The following is a 15628-nucleotide window of genomic DNA, read 5'->3' on the forward strand; positions in this document are numbered from 1 at the left end:
TTTTTACCCATGCACTAGCATACATGTCTCAAATCGGGTCACAAAAATTGCACAAGCAACAGAGAAGATTGTAAAACATGTGACACAGTTATGAGCATGGGCGTCCTTCAAAGAAATGATTCATTTTACTTCTGAAATGTTTATACATTACGGTTTAGAATGAACTGTGTTAAAATCCTAAAAGTGAACATTAATTATATTGTTAGATCTGATTATCTTTCTGTAATTTTGAATGACAGGTAATAAACCTAGCTTCGCAGAAAAAAAGTCAATTTCCTTTTCAAGTCCTAAACTATTCATGATGAGCAAAAGGATTATTAATCTAAAAACCTGATACCCTTTCTTTTTTTATTCTTTTAAGTTCACATAGGCTTCAGTCAAATAAGTGCTTATGTAGACAATGATGTCCATGGTGTCACATGGCAACAATGCATACAGCATAACAACAACGAGTCTATACTTGCTACACCTGGGATGAGGTCATTGCTTTACAATGGCCAATAAAAAAATGTATCAAATCTTATAATATTACGTGTAAAACACTAAAGAAAGTCACACAAATAGCACAATTTACCATTCAAATGTTAATAGAAGAAAGAAAATAACACTGGTAAAGTGACAATCAGATTACTTTGCTTCAAATGACTTGTTTCCAAATCAGGAGATTAAAATGGTCTTATTGATTTTGTTTTAAGAAGCATGTAAATAACTAGCTGTGTTACTGAGCTTGACTAGGAAAATGTCCTATGACAATGGGTGCTTGTTATAGTGCTGTTAACTAGTAGAGAACTTTAAAGAGAAAATTATATCTAATTTCTTCATTCTGTGTTCATACCTGAATTTCTATTAAAAAAAATTACTTCTAACGTCTTGTTTTCATTCTGTATTTTCATGCCTGTATTTCTGTTTTAAAAAGTTACATCTAATGCCTTGTTTTCATTCAGTATTTTCATAACTGTATTTCTATTAAAAAAAATTACGTTTATCCATCCATAATCCAACCCGCTATATCCTAACTACAGGGTCACAGGGAGCCAATCCCAGCCAACACAGGTTGCAAGGCAGGAAACAAAGCCCGGGCAGGGAGTCATCCCACCGCAGGGCGCACACACACACACCCACTCACCAAGCACACAGTAGGGACAATTTAGAATCGCCAATGCACCTAACCTGCATGTCTTTGGACTGAGGAAACCCACGCAGACATGGGGAGAACATGCAAACTCCATGCAGGGAGGATCCAGGAAGTGAACCTGGGTCACCTAACTGCGAGGCAGCATCGCTATCACTGCGCCACCGTGCCACCCCAAGTTAAATCTAACATCACATTTTCAAATAAAATATTTTTTGCAGTTTAAGAAGCGCTGATTTCTTATAAAGGTATTGTCAAGCTTGGGTCGCAGAGTTGCATAAGAGGTGGGAAGGAGAGCCCAGGTTTTCAAGGAAAATATAGGTACTTTATTACTGTATAGAGAAGACATGTACAGTGTCAAGACTTCATTCAGAATAGGAGTTGTTAGGAGCCTTGGCACAGGGGCAGTCATCCTGCTTTAGCTTCCATCTTCAGATTAGAAGAACACCAATGACTGTATGACAAGCATGGTACACGGTAAGCCTGATCTTGCAGATGACAACCAATTGCTTTTCCCTTGGTTTACTGTTTATCAGGCGCAGCAGAGCAGCTACGGACCTGTTGTTGCGCCACTGCTATTAGACAAGTTGAATCGCTGGTGGCCACAGTCACAATACTACACATATTTTCCCTATATTCGTTATAACGAAATTTCCATTATAACAAAATATTTTTATGGTCCCGTGAGTTTCCTCATTCCACCTATATATAAAATTCATTCACTTATTTTCTGAAATCAGCTTATTCTACAACAGAATCATACTGATGACAGAACAGTGTTTCAGCTGCATTAGGAGCAAGGCATGAATCAAGTCCTGGATCAGGTGTCCGTTTAGTGTAAGGCTTAATTATTTACACAGTGTTATGAAGTCACCCAAATGGTAAAGCCTAGAAAAAACCTTAACAGAACTCAAAAACCCCACAAAAATAAACTTTAATAATTATTAAATCAGAATTAGAATTCACAAAAAAGAAAACAATTTATGAAACACAGTAATTAGTTTAGAAATAAACAAAATCCCCCCAAAAAAAACAACGAAGAAATAAAAAAGCAAATAAATAAATAAATAAAAAGGTATCAATCTAAAATATTATACCTCAAATAAGACACATACACAAACAAAGAGACAAGATCAATGCAAAATAAACTTTTCAATTTCAACCTAAAAGAAGACAAAAGAACACTGCTCACTAAAACTGATGTCACATTACATGACTTCCAGTCAGAGGGGATGTCAAGCTGGACGACTAGAACTGCTGACAGTTTTGCTTGAGCATATCCTATTATACGACTACTGCAATTTCACATTTCCAAAATATCAAACTCTCTCCTTTTTGTGACAGCTAGTAATGTACTGCCCAATAGAACCAATGCTTGTGCGGCTTTATAGGAAAATGCAAGTTCAGCCGCAATCCCTACCCTTTTTTTCTTAAATTTCTTTCCCATTCTGTCATGGTATGTAAAATTCCAAAATGATTTTATATAATTAATACTATTTATTTATTTATTTAATTTATATAATTATACATTTTATATGCATTATACTTCAAGTTGAGCGTTCATTGTTAGCTTGCACCCTGCAACTTCAGACCAAATCTAGTCTCTGATTTTGTTGAGACTCATCACAAACTGGATGGTCTGAGTCACTGGGTATGTCTAACTACAAAACTTGCTGTCACAGGAGCACTCTGCAACTGTGTTTGTCTCACTAAGATTATGCAAATGTAGTCTGTGACTGAAAATTACTGGAAAAGTCATACATACCATGACCTTAAACAAGCTAAAGCCTCAGTGGTTTGCAAGTGGAAGGCAGGTATTTTATAGTATATAGGACTAATGATCACAGCACGTGAGAGTACTAACTGAAAAATAGGTTATTATCCCTGCAGAGAGTAGACACAATTTAGGGTAAAGGATCAGGGTGAAAATAGGACAAGGGAGCAGGGGAAAGCAAAAAATACAAAGAAAAACTTGAAAAGTGTGAGACACAGTGATAATCCTAATGCATTGCTATACATATACGAAAGGGAAGCTAGATTAGTGTGGGAGACACATAGTTAAAGTGTGTAAATGACATTGAAAGGTTTGAGGATGCAATAAGTGATTGCCTACTGTATAATTTCTTAAAACATCATGACATAGAAAGAAATACATGTGTAAAAAACTTACCAGTCAGCCAAGAAAATATTGGTTGAACTGTACAGTCCAGTAAAAGGGAAGTTTAATTTTTCTGGGAGTTGCTTTTGCAATCACTTTCGTTTTCTGATAAAGAAAAATACTTGTACTTAGAATCAGTCATCTGATTTTCATTAAAATGGATAGAGAGAACAATTCATACATGTTCAAGAAATGTCTCTAAAAATACAGCAAGGGAATGGTTGGTTGGTTGGTCAGTACTGGGGCTCCACATGGGCCATCCATCCATCCATTATTCAACTCACTATATCCTAATGATGGGGTCTGCTGGAGCCAATCCCAGCCAACACAGCGTGCAAGGCAGGAAACAAACCCTAGGCAGGGCGCCAGCCCACCACAGTTCACATGGGCCAGTTTTTGTTAAAACCTTCAACATTTGTCTTACGAGTACAGTACTGTGGCATGGAGTCATGTTAGTACCAAGTGGAGTCCTGTGGCATATTAAAATAAGTCTTCTCAATTCATCCTTGACTATGCCACATGCCTTCTGCTGGAAATGGGCAATGGCAGAATTGTGTCGAGTTGGCCATAGCCATATTAGTAAATATTACCAAGCAGGTAATGTGATGGGTGATAGCATCTCCTCAAGGTATTATCACACTGAATGGACAATGGCCATCAGTCAAGCAAATGAGGTAGTTGAGAATAATTGCATCACTGGCATCATTATATGTAAATCTAGTGGTCATCACCTGCCCTAATGACAGAAATGACCCAATCAGTATGAGTTAACAGAAATCCTTTGAGCTTAAGCTCAACACTAATTGAGACGCACTTAGCAAAAGGCAGTAGTCAGGAATAAAGGTAATGGAATGGAGTTACAGATATGTTAGTCATCGGCCCATGATTCAGATGTCCTGTCATTCAGAGCCAGATCTCTGTATATAGTGAAATAAGCTGACATTGATCCTGTAATGACCAGTCACAAAATCCTCTGTTTCTCCTAAGTGCTTGTTCCCCTAAAGTGTGTAGATACTTCCTGATACTCAAAATATTGTAACTGCTTCAAAATAAAGCAAATATATGGCCCGTACAAATGCACTCTGTTTTTATGACTAATTAATAAATGCTTGAGGTTTTCCTGGTGTTTTGTGGTATCGGCACAGATATCCTGAAGTCATAATGATCTTAACCTGTCCCGTAATTGCCTTCTAAATTGCAGTTGAGAATGTATGCAACATGCAAAAGCAGCAATTTACATCTTGTATATCTCATGGAACTTTTTTTTTCTAAATGTGTATTTGTATTTTTTTATTTCATGCACATGTGATCAAGGTTATTTAATTTACTAAAAATGAATACTTTAAATAAATATTGAGACAATTATGTGAAGAATCAAGACATCCAAGGTTGATAGAGGACTGTGTCATACTGTAAAGCTGATTTCATCCTTGTAAAACAAAACCTTGGTTTGTGATCAGAATCCAAAATTAAAATACATTCTGTTTAATAGCTGATGACTACAACTCTGAGTAAGAGCAGTGGCTCAGTATTTTTAGCAACGAGTGGGTGGATTCTCTTTGCTGCACTACATTCTAATGATAATGGCTGTCACTGTGATTGAGAATTCACTTGTTTATTAAATCACGTTACAAAACATACCCCGGGTGACTGTACGGAGTGAGACTTGAAAAATCTCTTCCATGGACAAATAAAATACTACTCAATATAATATATATTGTAATTGATTAGAAAAGTGGTAATGATGAACAAATTAAACGGAATGAGTCATTCATTACACATAGAATACTATTAATTAGGGAACACTTTTTAAAATCACAATAAATTATAAGCTACTTGAAGTTATTCTATAGATAAATGTATATTTCTGAATAATGATAATTGTTTATGAGGTCTGCACAACACCATCCAAAAATGAAATAAATAAAAATAAATGATGTAATATAAAGTTGATGGGTAATCATTTGTCCAATGACCATTGTTCTGTTTGGGCTATATATTGTAGCTATAGACTAATCAGGTTTTTACCTGAATTACAATAATATGTTAGTTTCTTTAATGGAATGCAAAACATGCACACAGACCCATACTGGCCCACTCTAGTTAATCTAACATGTACATCTTTAAGACAAATGGGGAAGACACGCATGGACAGCATTGGGGCTGGGAATTCAAATCTGGGACTTTGAAAGAATGGGGTAGCAGTATTAACACCAGTAATTAAACATGTTTTCTGTTCTATTTTATTTAATTCTGAAACGGTAACAGTAATGACCCAAAGCTCTACTATTGTCCAATAAACAACATTTACAATGTGTTATTGTTCTGAGAATCATTAATACTATCAGCACAAACCAGAACACACCTTAGTTCATTTATTGTTTTTATAAGGATGATAAAAAATGGATTGACTTATTACACTTATATGACATCGGCCAAGTATAGCTAAATAGGGGTGTGAAGCGTGAATCTTTTTTTGGAAAGGTATACTTAACTTGGGCCAACTTGAATCTCCTGAATCTGACCGTCGTAACACTGGACTCAGAACGCAGGTCATTAATAACTTTGGACATTTCCTTTGGCGCTCGCAACAACAACAACAACAACATTTATTTATATAGCACATTTTCATACAAACAGTAGCTCAAAGTGCTTTACATATTAAAGAATAGAAAAATGAAAGACACAATTATAAAACAAAATAAATCAACAGTCGCTTGTTTACTGCAGGATTTGCAGGCTGCTATGCACGTTCCCTCTGTGGAAGCGTACTCAACCTGATTTCTTAACCGCTTCATTGTTTTTCCAAATGCAGGCAATTCACCGCCTCCTGGTCAACTCGCACACTCCTTCTTCACTTTTAAGCACGCTAAACTTAACTGGCAGAGGGCGACAAAGAGACACCAGATTTTAATATAACGCCGCACGCGGAATGGGAGCTAGTAAGCTAAAAATACCACAAAATAAATGATTCCCCAGCCGAGGACTAACATGGAGTGTAGCGTCTTAAGATGTACTGGCGTGGACGAGAACAATTTGGGTGCAGACTACGAGGTAGGGTGATCTTATTTTTTAATTACTATTTTTATTATTTTAGACTTCACCTCCGCGGAGATTTCTGTTATTTCCCCTCCACATTTGTGCGACTGCCGCAGTCTCCTGAAGTACGTGCAGGCCGCTTTTGGACAGCGGTGTCCCGGCGCTGCTCTCATTATCTCGCAGGAGCTAAAGACGCTGCGCCGGGGAAGGAAGCGTGGTCGAGAGACTCGGCTTGCCGAGATACTTGCGCGTCACAGCCGGAGAGAGAGCTTTAGGCTTTGCGTGTACAGTATTCTTACACTTTTCCATGATTGCGTCCTCTTTTTATTCATGAGCAGTACATTTCTACCGAAAAACGGAATCCCCCGTATCAGTTATGCAGCTGAAGACAGGCTACTTAGCTAAAAGCCTAGACTGTTAACAATCCCACGGATAAACTAATGGAACGTGTGAAATCCTAGATATTCAGTGAACGTTACGCATTTCATTTTTATTGGCATGATGCTGTGATATAATTTAGACCCGTGTTTCTTGCAGTTGAGACATAACGGGGTCCTGAAGCTAATATCGCTAATGGGAATGGCCTGAAGGCTGCGCTGTGTTGGCTGATGTGGCAACGACTTCCTTTAATGATTCGACTAGTGTGCTGTACACGAGTGTAACACGTATGCTGTATTGACAAAATGAATCGGCACTGCATGGCTAGTTGTGTGGCCCACATCTGTGCACTACGTGTTTTTTTTTTTGCTAATGCACGGAAATCGGGTTGCATTTATTTAGCCATAATACAACGGAGCGAATTTATAATAGATCATTTTTTTTTCCCAGGAATTTTCATTCGAAGTGGTGGTATTCCTTCCAGTTAGTGAAATGTGGGGCAGCTGTATGTTTCAACATCTTTTACTGCTGCTTGACCTCGCTTATGGCATTATGATGTATGGCTTAGTTGTATACACACGTACAGTTTAAATTCGTACATTCATTTCACAGACACGCACACGGGGTAGTGGAAGAGTGAGGGTGGATTAATAATAAGCAATTGAAGATAGGCACAATGTTTAGTTCTATCTATCTGCGAAAGACTTTAATATTTTGGTGGAAGAATGGAGATGAATATAAATGCTTTAAGCCTTTTATAGGAGGCATACTGTAAAATATGGTCTCTTGGTGACCTAGATGTCGATTAGACTGTTTTGCCCAATGGTGTATCTTTTGTTAAATCAGAAGGTGCCTTTCCTTTATAAGTTAAGAAGAATTTAATTTGTAGCCACAGTTAAAGGACATTTAAAATAGAGACAGGAGCAGGAGGAAAGTCTGCAAAACCTTAAATGTGCAGAACGGTTTGTGTTTTTTTTTTATTACATTATTATTATTTTACATTGCATACATGTGGCTTCACCTATACTTACTTGGTTGTTTATTTTTGTCTTGAGAAAAGATTGCAAACTGGATAGCTGGATCCAGCCAGGATAGAATACAGTAATAGACACCTTTGTATGAAATCTTCAGTTTCTTGGCAGTCTGTCACATGTGGAGGTGAACTTGTGTTGTGTATAAGGAGATTGTGTAAAGAGGAGCTCATGTTTGATTTTGTTAAGCTAGTCAAGCCATACTGGAATCTCTTAGTTGTCTTCGTTGAATTAGCATAGATCCCCCAAAGATTGCATGCATCTGTGTTGCTGATAGCCTGTTGTCTGTGTTTATTCTATTTTTGCTTTTAAATTCCTTAGTAATTTGTACCTAATTTCTGACTGTGATGTCTTGTTTTATGTGCTTGTTTTATATTTATATATAGTAAGAAATGCCTACTGCGTAACAGTAACATTGTCAGGGAGCTGGATGTTGTGTGTTACATGTCCCGTTTGACTTTGCAGTTAGCCAATCCTCCAGTTTGCACTTGCTTACTGATGCAAACTAAAAGCTGATGTCCATTTTTAGTCTTGTATACAGTTGAATTTTTAACAGGCTCCTAACATTTAGAAGCCAGTTCAAACCCCAGTCATTATCTTGTGATTAGAATGGTGTTAAGTGTTGTGGACATCTGCTCATTTAAGTTTTGATAACAGTACCATTGACAGCTCCTCCCTTGTGTTTGTGGCTTTGCCTCATTGTTGGTTTTGACTTTATCTCCTGGACCTATATTTCCTGTTCCTTCAGACCTTCTGTTGACCATACAGAGTGTTTATTCAATCCTGTCTTTTTTATTGTTTAGTCTCATTTTTAAAAATTTTATTTGGTTTAAAACGAACTCCAATAGTGTATGTTATTTCCTTGCATTAGTACAAGTCCTGTGTGGACACTTGAACCTGAATGTCTAACTGAGAAGAGAGAGAGTAAAGATCGGTGGTAAGCTAGTGACTTAGTATGGTTGATTTTGGTAACATATGTAGTTGCTGTAAGTTAAATAAGTAAAGATGGACCTGGTCATAACATGTTGAATTTCAATTGTGTTTTTATTAAGACTGATTATTACAAATATATTATTTATGCTACCCCACAACAAATGCTGCTGACATATCCATTAAAGATTAATTGAGTAAAAAATCAAGTAGCAGGCAAATATTATAAAAATTAAACTAGACAGCAGGAAATGGATGCTCTGAGCTTTTTAGTCATGCAATTTTATTGTAGCTTATTACAAGGAAAAAATAAACTGAAGTTAGTGGAGTTTTTCATTTTTACTTTATCTCTGTGTCTAACAGACACACATGGTAGTTTTACAGTAGATACTGTAGGTAAGCCAAGATGAGATTGAGGCATAGTTTAGTACCTCATGTTGGCTGTGTCATGTCATATATATTTTTTATTTCAAAACATTAAAATCTTGAAACAGTACAACAAAACCAAACGAACACAAAAAATGGCAGAAATAAAAGTACAGAAAACAGAGGCTCCCCTGTCCCAACACGAAGTAAAAATATGTAATTTAGAGCAAGATAAACAAACTCCCCATGCAAACAAGAAACAAATATAGAATAAATAAAACACCTCTACCAACCACTCCCCAGGGTCCTGCAGGATGTATGGAGAAGGTCCAAGTTGAAAAGACCAGGGCCACCAGCCATAAGTCAAGGGCCATTGTATAGCAATGCAGCAATCGAACCATCTGTGTTCTCTCAGGAAACTTAATTTTTCAAAGAAGCTTTATTAATGGGTGTTACCATCAGCTCCAGATACGTAAAAGCATAGGATAAGGTTAGCCAGTACTTGAGATTACCCATTTCAGAGGATTTCTATCTGGAAGGAGAACAAGACTAAAACACGTGGATAAAGTACCAGAAAATTTTATATATACAAGAAACACCAAAACAATCAAAGGAAATGCCCATGAGATATAAACGACTATGTGAACAAACTGAAACTGTGTAAACTGATATTTTGGATTTCCAGGGCAGGGAGGTGTTTGAAGGAAGTGAAAACAGAGCAGAAACTGGGTTACTAATAAAAGTTAAAAGATGCCAAGAATGAATAAAGAATGAAGAAAAGTGCTGAATCAGTAAGACCCCACGTGATTTAAAAAAAAAAAAAAGACCAAAGCTCTAAATCAAATAAAAGGGAAAGTATGAACACTATACTTAGTACAGTAGTACAGTCATACACTGATTTACAGCCGACAGAGTTTAAGCCATACCACCGGACAAAGGGCCATAGGAAAGCAGAGTAATAATGTGATTGAAATTGCCAAAACCAGCTACTAGATGTTGGAAAAGCTGTATGCCTTTTGTTTATGATGTACTCGTGGCAGCACTGCCAAGCACAAGATGTTGCACTCTGAATTGAAGCAGTGAGAGAAGCTTTGGTGGAGCTGCAGAGGTAGCAGCCTCTTGGTTGTCTTCATTTGCGTCCTGATGATGCAACCAACAAAAGTTCACAAATTGACAATAAGTAAGAAAAGTAAAATAATAATAAAATGTTCTGCTCACAGAGTTCCAGTCTTCAGAGCACAGATTGGCCATGCCACACAGGATTTTTTTTAAATTCACACATCACACAGCTAGCACATCTTTTTTCCTTCCGATCTGTGCTTATGGTTTTCACTTTTTTCTTCCATCAAGAAGATAGAAATGCCTTGTAAATAGTCACAAATCTTTCATTATGATGATATCGCAGGGTCTTGTGTGTTTTCTGACTCTAGGAGGGCCTTTCAAGGTATGTTTTGATCAGAGCTGCTTCACATGGCTTAGTTTTACGCAATCAGCCTGTATGGCCTTCCATTACATGGATGAGGTATATGGTCACCGAGACCTGAAGATCTGTTTGTGCTAATCCATACTGACATTTAAAGTATTTGTACTGGTGACCTACGCAAGACTCGTAGATCCTCAATTGCATTTATATTTAAACTTTGTGACTAGCATACAGCCAAATGGATGGTTCCAAATGGGGCTGTAAGTCAACACATGACTTTATGCAAATCTAGAATGTTTAGAGTTCATGCTTATCATAGATGTCACATAAGATGGGTATCCTACACTGCAGCCAGTGAGGGAATGAACATCAATACCCACCCATCAATAATGCACCATTTTTAAAAAAAAGACAAGTTTAAGAATGCCTTTTTGTTATAGCAAGCTGTTTTTTCCTCCAAAATGCCAGACTGAAAGCACTTGCGATACTTTTGAACAAAAGACAGTTGAAGTGAGTTGAATCTAATTTTAGTAAATTAAAGTTCTGCTCAGCGCTACAATGAATCTTTCATGATGTAGAGTAAGAGAAATAAAACCATTCTTTCATCTTCTCACAAAGCCTCAGTGGTAAAATTGTAGGTCAGGAGAAAAAAAAAAAAATTTCTTAGATAAATAAGAAGTATATGTTTTGGTTGGTTTCCAGCTCAGATAAAACTTATTAAATTAAAATGAGAAGCTATGTTTATTGTAACTGCAGCTAAATAATATTGAAAGGACATTTGTTATTTTTAGGGGGCTCTGCCCCGTGCTCGCTTCACCCGCCAACCCCCCGGGGTGGGTGCTGGGTACCCATTATCTCGCAGCTAGGTTGCTCGAAGGACGCCTCCGTTACAGAAAACGATTGTATTTAAAGATTTGGTGTATAGAAGAGTATGTGAGGCACGGTAAGGAAGACGGTTTGGTCCTTTGTTATTATACTGTAGATAGTGTCATACAAACGAGTCCAAGACATTATAATGGTGTGGGGCAGTCACCCTTATATTATTTTTCCCAGCTGCAATAGGGTTTTCTGAATCAAATACACAATGTGCATATCACAGAGTCCAAAACAGAACTGCCTATAGGAACCCAAAATGGAGGCTTTCGAGAGGAACTGATGTCGACAAAGGGGCCAGCTTCGGAAGTGACGTCTTCTAAAGGCACTGGAACCTTGCAGGATTTCCCGGGAAAGGTCTGTAGGGAACTGAGAAAGACAGTCGGCGCACTCCACCGCCCCCTGGTTGGATGTTTTATTACAATTACTCAGGCCCTTTAGCTGCCTCCTACTCGCACGTGTGTGACAAGGCCCCAACCCAGCCCAGACCCATTGGGTCAGGCCTCCTGCACCGAGAGGTCGTGGGCACGAGAGAGAGCATCGTTGTTGGCAAGGAGAGAATCCTTACAATGAATAAGCGAAAACTTGTAAGGTTGAAGGTCAAGAAACCACCTAGTGACCCATGGATTCGACTCCTTATGAAGGGCCATCCACTGTAAAGGAGCATGATCCGTCACTAGAGTGAACTCCCGGCCCAAGAGGTAGTACCTCAACTGCGTAATCGCCCATTTGATTGCAAGGGCTTCCCTTTCCACCGCTGCATACCTGGTCTCCCGATCCAACAGTTTCCGGCTCAGGTATGTGATGGGGTATTCAACACCATTGACGCTTTGGCTCAGCACGGCACCCGGGCCTGTATCTGAAGCGTCCATCTGGAGAATAAAAGGGAGAGACAAATTAGGAGCTTTTAATATTGGTGCTGACGTAAGAGCCTGTTTTAAATCACTAAATGCAGCATCCGTCTTGTCAGTCCATACCACATGATTAGGAGCCCTCTTCTTTGTAAGATCAGTCAAGGGCGCCGCTCTCTCTGAAAACCGAGGTACAAACCGGCAGTAGTACCTGGCCAACCTGGAAAGGCTTGGACTTGCCTGTTGGTTCGCGGATGGGACCATTTAACAATGGCATTTATTTTTGAACACTGTGGTTTCACAGTACCCCGACCCACCAGGTAGCCCAAATATTTAGCTTCTTTCAATCCATAGAAACATTTCTTGGGATTAATACGAAGCCTGGCTTCTCCTAGTGTCCGCAATACCGCAGTGACCTGCTGTATGTGTTCCTTCCATGTGCTGGAATAGATGACGACGTCATCCAGATAGGCAGCACTATACACATTATGGGGCTGGAGCACTTTGTCCACCAGACGCTGGAAAGTCGCAGGAGCCCCGTGTAACCTGAATGGAAGAACACAATACTGCCAGTGTCCGCTAGGAGTGCTGAACGCGGTCTTGACCTTGTCCAAGTCTCTCGAGGAGGTCATCCACGCGGGACAAGGGATAAGTGTCAAAAAAGGAGACCTGGTTAAGCCGACGGAAGTCATTGCAAAACCTCCCGACTGCCGTCCGGCTTACTAACAAAGACAATTGGGCTGGACCAGGGACTATAACTTTCCTCAATCACTCCTAGTTCCAGCATCCGCTTGATTTCCAGCTCCACTTCTGTTTTCTTTGCCTTAGGAAGTCTATAGGGGCACTCCCGGACTATAACCCCTGGTTCAGTCACTATGTTGTGCGCAATCAGAGAGGCTCTGAGACGGACAGGATAGCTGATTTCAGCTCCCGTCTTTGTCAGAGGGACTGGGCAGTCTCATGGTCTGGAATCCCTACAGATTTTATTTTTTCTCCAGCCGTCTGGAGTTTTTTTGTTTTTTCTGTCCCCCCTGGCCATTGGACCTTACTCTTATTCGATGTTAATTAATGTTGATTTATTTTGTTTTCTTATTGTGTCTTTTATTTTTCTATTTTTTATTATGTAAAGCACTTTGAGCTACTGTTTGCATGAAAATGTGCTATATAAATAAATGTTGTTGTTATAAGTTAATTCCTCGCCAAAATTAAGGGTGTCTATGTGAGCAAAGAATGAGCAGGGCTGAGCGGAGGAGGGATCTGGTTCCCTCTCCTTCCACGGCTTCAGCAAGTTCATATGATAAACCTGCTCAGTTGGTCTGCGATTGGGTTGTTTCACCAAATAGTCGACCAATCCTTTTCTCTTCTTAATTTCATAAGGGCCTTGCTAATGGGCGAGTAATTTAGAATGAGAGGTGGGAACTAATACCTTGACATGATCCCCTGGCTGGAATTCTCAGAGTGTCGTGCCACGATCGTAATAACGGGCCTGTGCTGCTAGTGCCTCTTCCATATGACTTTTTAAAATAGGTCGGATTTTCTCAAATCTATCGCATAACTGTGCGATATATTTAAAAATATTTGTAGAGGGAAGAACGTCTCCTTCCCAATCTTCTTTCAAAACCTCCGTATAACAAAAAGTCCATATAACAATTCAAAAGGAGAGAACCCCGTAGAGGCTTGTGGGACTTCCCGATAGGCAAAGAGAACGAGGGGGAGGAGTTGATCCTAATTCCTCCCATCCCTGCTGACCACCTTGCGAAGCATCTGCTTGAGAGTCCGATTAAATCTCATTAGACCGTTGGTTTGAGGATGGTACACCGTGGTCTTTGAGTGCTTTATTTTCAGTAAATTGGCCGTTTCCCTGAACGTCTCCGAGGTAAAAGGTGTTCCTTGGTCCGTTAGGACTTCTTTAGGAACACTGACATGTGCAAATACTCCTACTAGTGCGATTGCTTTAGATGTGAACGCAAGGGAACAGCTTCCGGATATCGGGTCGCATAATCCACGAGGACTAATATATATTTACGTCCTTGGGCTGAGGGCTCCAAGGGCCCTACAATATCGACCCCGCTTCATTCAAAGGGGACATCAATTGGGGAAGGGGAACGAGAGGAGCACGGTCCCCACTAGGAATTTGCCGCAATTGACATTCTGGACAAGTAATACAAAAACGGCGAACCTCCTCGTTAATTTCCGGCCAGTAAAATCTAAGCTTAATCCGCTCTAAAGTTTTTTCGGAGCCTAAATGGCCTCCAAGGAGGTGGGCGTGAGCTAATTCACAAACCTGCTGCCGGTAGTTTCGTGGAATTAACAACAGTTTCAAACCTCCGCCCCATATTCCGCGACCCGATATAATAGATAATTTTCTATTACAAAGTGAGGTCCTTGTGGCATGGGCTGGTGTGTGCGTTGGTCGTTGACAAGGACTACTGCATTTTTTGCAAATTTTAGGGAGTCATCATTCCACTGCTCCCTTTTGAAAGAAGCCGGTGTTTGTTTGAACTGAAAGTAAATGTCGGAGAGAGGGTCCGGTCTGACCTCAAGGGGAGGGGAATCCTCCTGAATTGTCGAGGCGCGGGTGGATGACGTATTTGCCTGCGACGGACCAGGAATCTCCCCGTCCTCCTCATGGGCTTCTGTATCTCTCTCCGCCAGCTGTGTACACGGCGTGGAGACCGCTTGAGACGAGTTATCCCCATCTATAACAAGACCTAAGTTTTTATCAGGAGTAGTCAATAGTTTACTGCATTTATTTTCTGACCAGTCCCGCCCCAGAATTGCTGTAAAGGGAGGATTAGGGTAGACTGCCATGGGAAATGTTTTTGGCGATCCTCCCTGACTCACGAAACACAGGGCGGTGTTGTACATCCAGGTGTCTCCATGAATACATTTAATACTGGTCTTTATTTTAATTCTCTGTCGCGGCAAAACATATCGGCAATCAACAATGGAAACTTTGCTGCCGGAATCAAACAGGGCATGAAGTTTATAACCATTAATGACTAATGATCCTGTATTTGAACATGTCAGGGGGTTGGCAAGAGCACACAAACATCTCCCCTTCCACCTACATCCCGCCATATTCCTGGGTAGGTCGCACGCCCAGTGGCCCTGGAACTCAGAAACAGGCTCCGATGTATGTGAAAGAGACTTATTTAGTAGGATCTCCAGGAAATCCACTAGAGGGCCGTTCTGCTCTCCCAGATTTTGCTTTATAAGCTCTTCCATAGAATGAAAGTCACCCCAGTCCGGCTGGGCAAAGTTTAGAGAGGCCTTTTAAGAAGAGAAGGCAGGCTACCTGTTGAACTATCTGGCAGGTGGTTGTTAATTCAAATGGCCTTAGCCATACAGCCACCTGGTCCTGGACTGATCGGTCTGGATCAAGTACCCAGTTTTTTTATTATTTTTGCCTGCTGGACTGGGGATAGCCCATATTCATCTGGGACC

General features: G+C 39.8%; 1 protein-coding gene across 11 annotated transcripts in view; it reads left to right on the top strand.

Annotated features, from left to right (window-relative positions):
• Positions 1–15628, top strand: part of st3gal3a (ST3 beta-galactoside alpha-2,3-sialyltransferase 3a) — a 394364-nt gene that overhangs the window by 94517 nt on the left and 284219 nt on the right. For 2 of the 11 annotated variants that reach the window (XM_039776579.1, XM_039776588.1), the window contains exon 1: positions 6069–6344. The exons of 5 other annotated variants lie outside the window; for them this stretch is intronic. The gene's annotated coding sequence lies outside the window, so the exon portion shown is untranslated. Of the gene's footprint in view, positions 1–5825; positions 5843–6067; positions 6345–15628 lie in introns of those variants that run through there. 4 more of the 11 variants (XM_039776589.1, XM_039776590.1, XM_039776585.1 and 1 more) reach the window with 3 other exon arrangements.

This window comes from Polypterus senegalus, chromosome 14 (assembly GCF_016835505.1).
Source record: "Polypterus senegalus isolate Bchr_013 chromosome 14, ASM1683550v1, whole genome shotgun sequence".
Lineage (NCBI taxonomy): Eukaryota > Metazoa > Chordata > Cladistia > Polypteriformes > Polypteridae > Polypterus > Polypterus senegalus.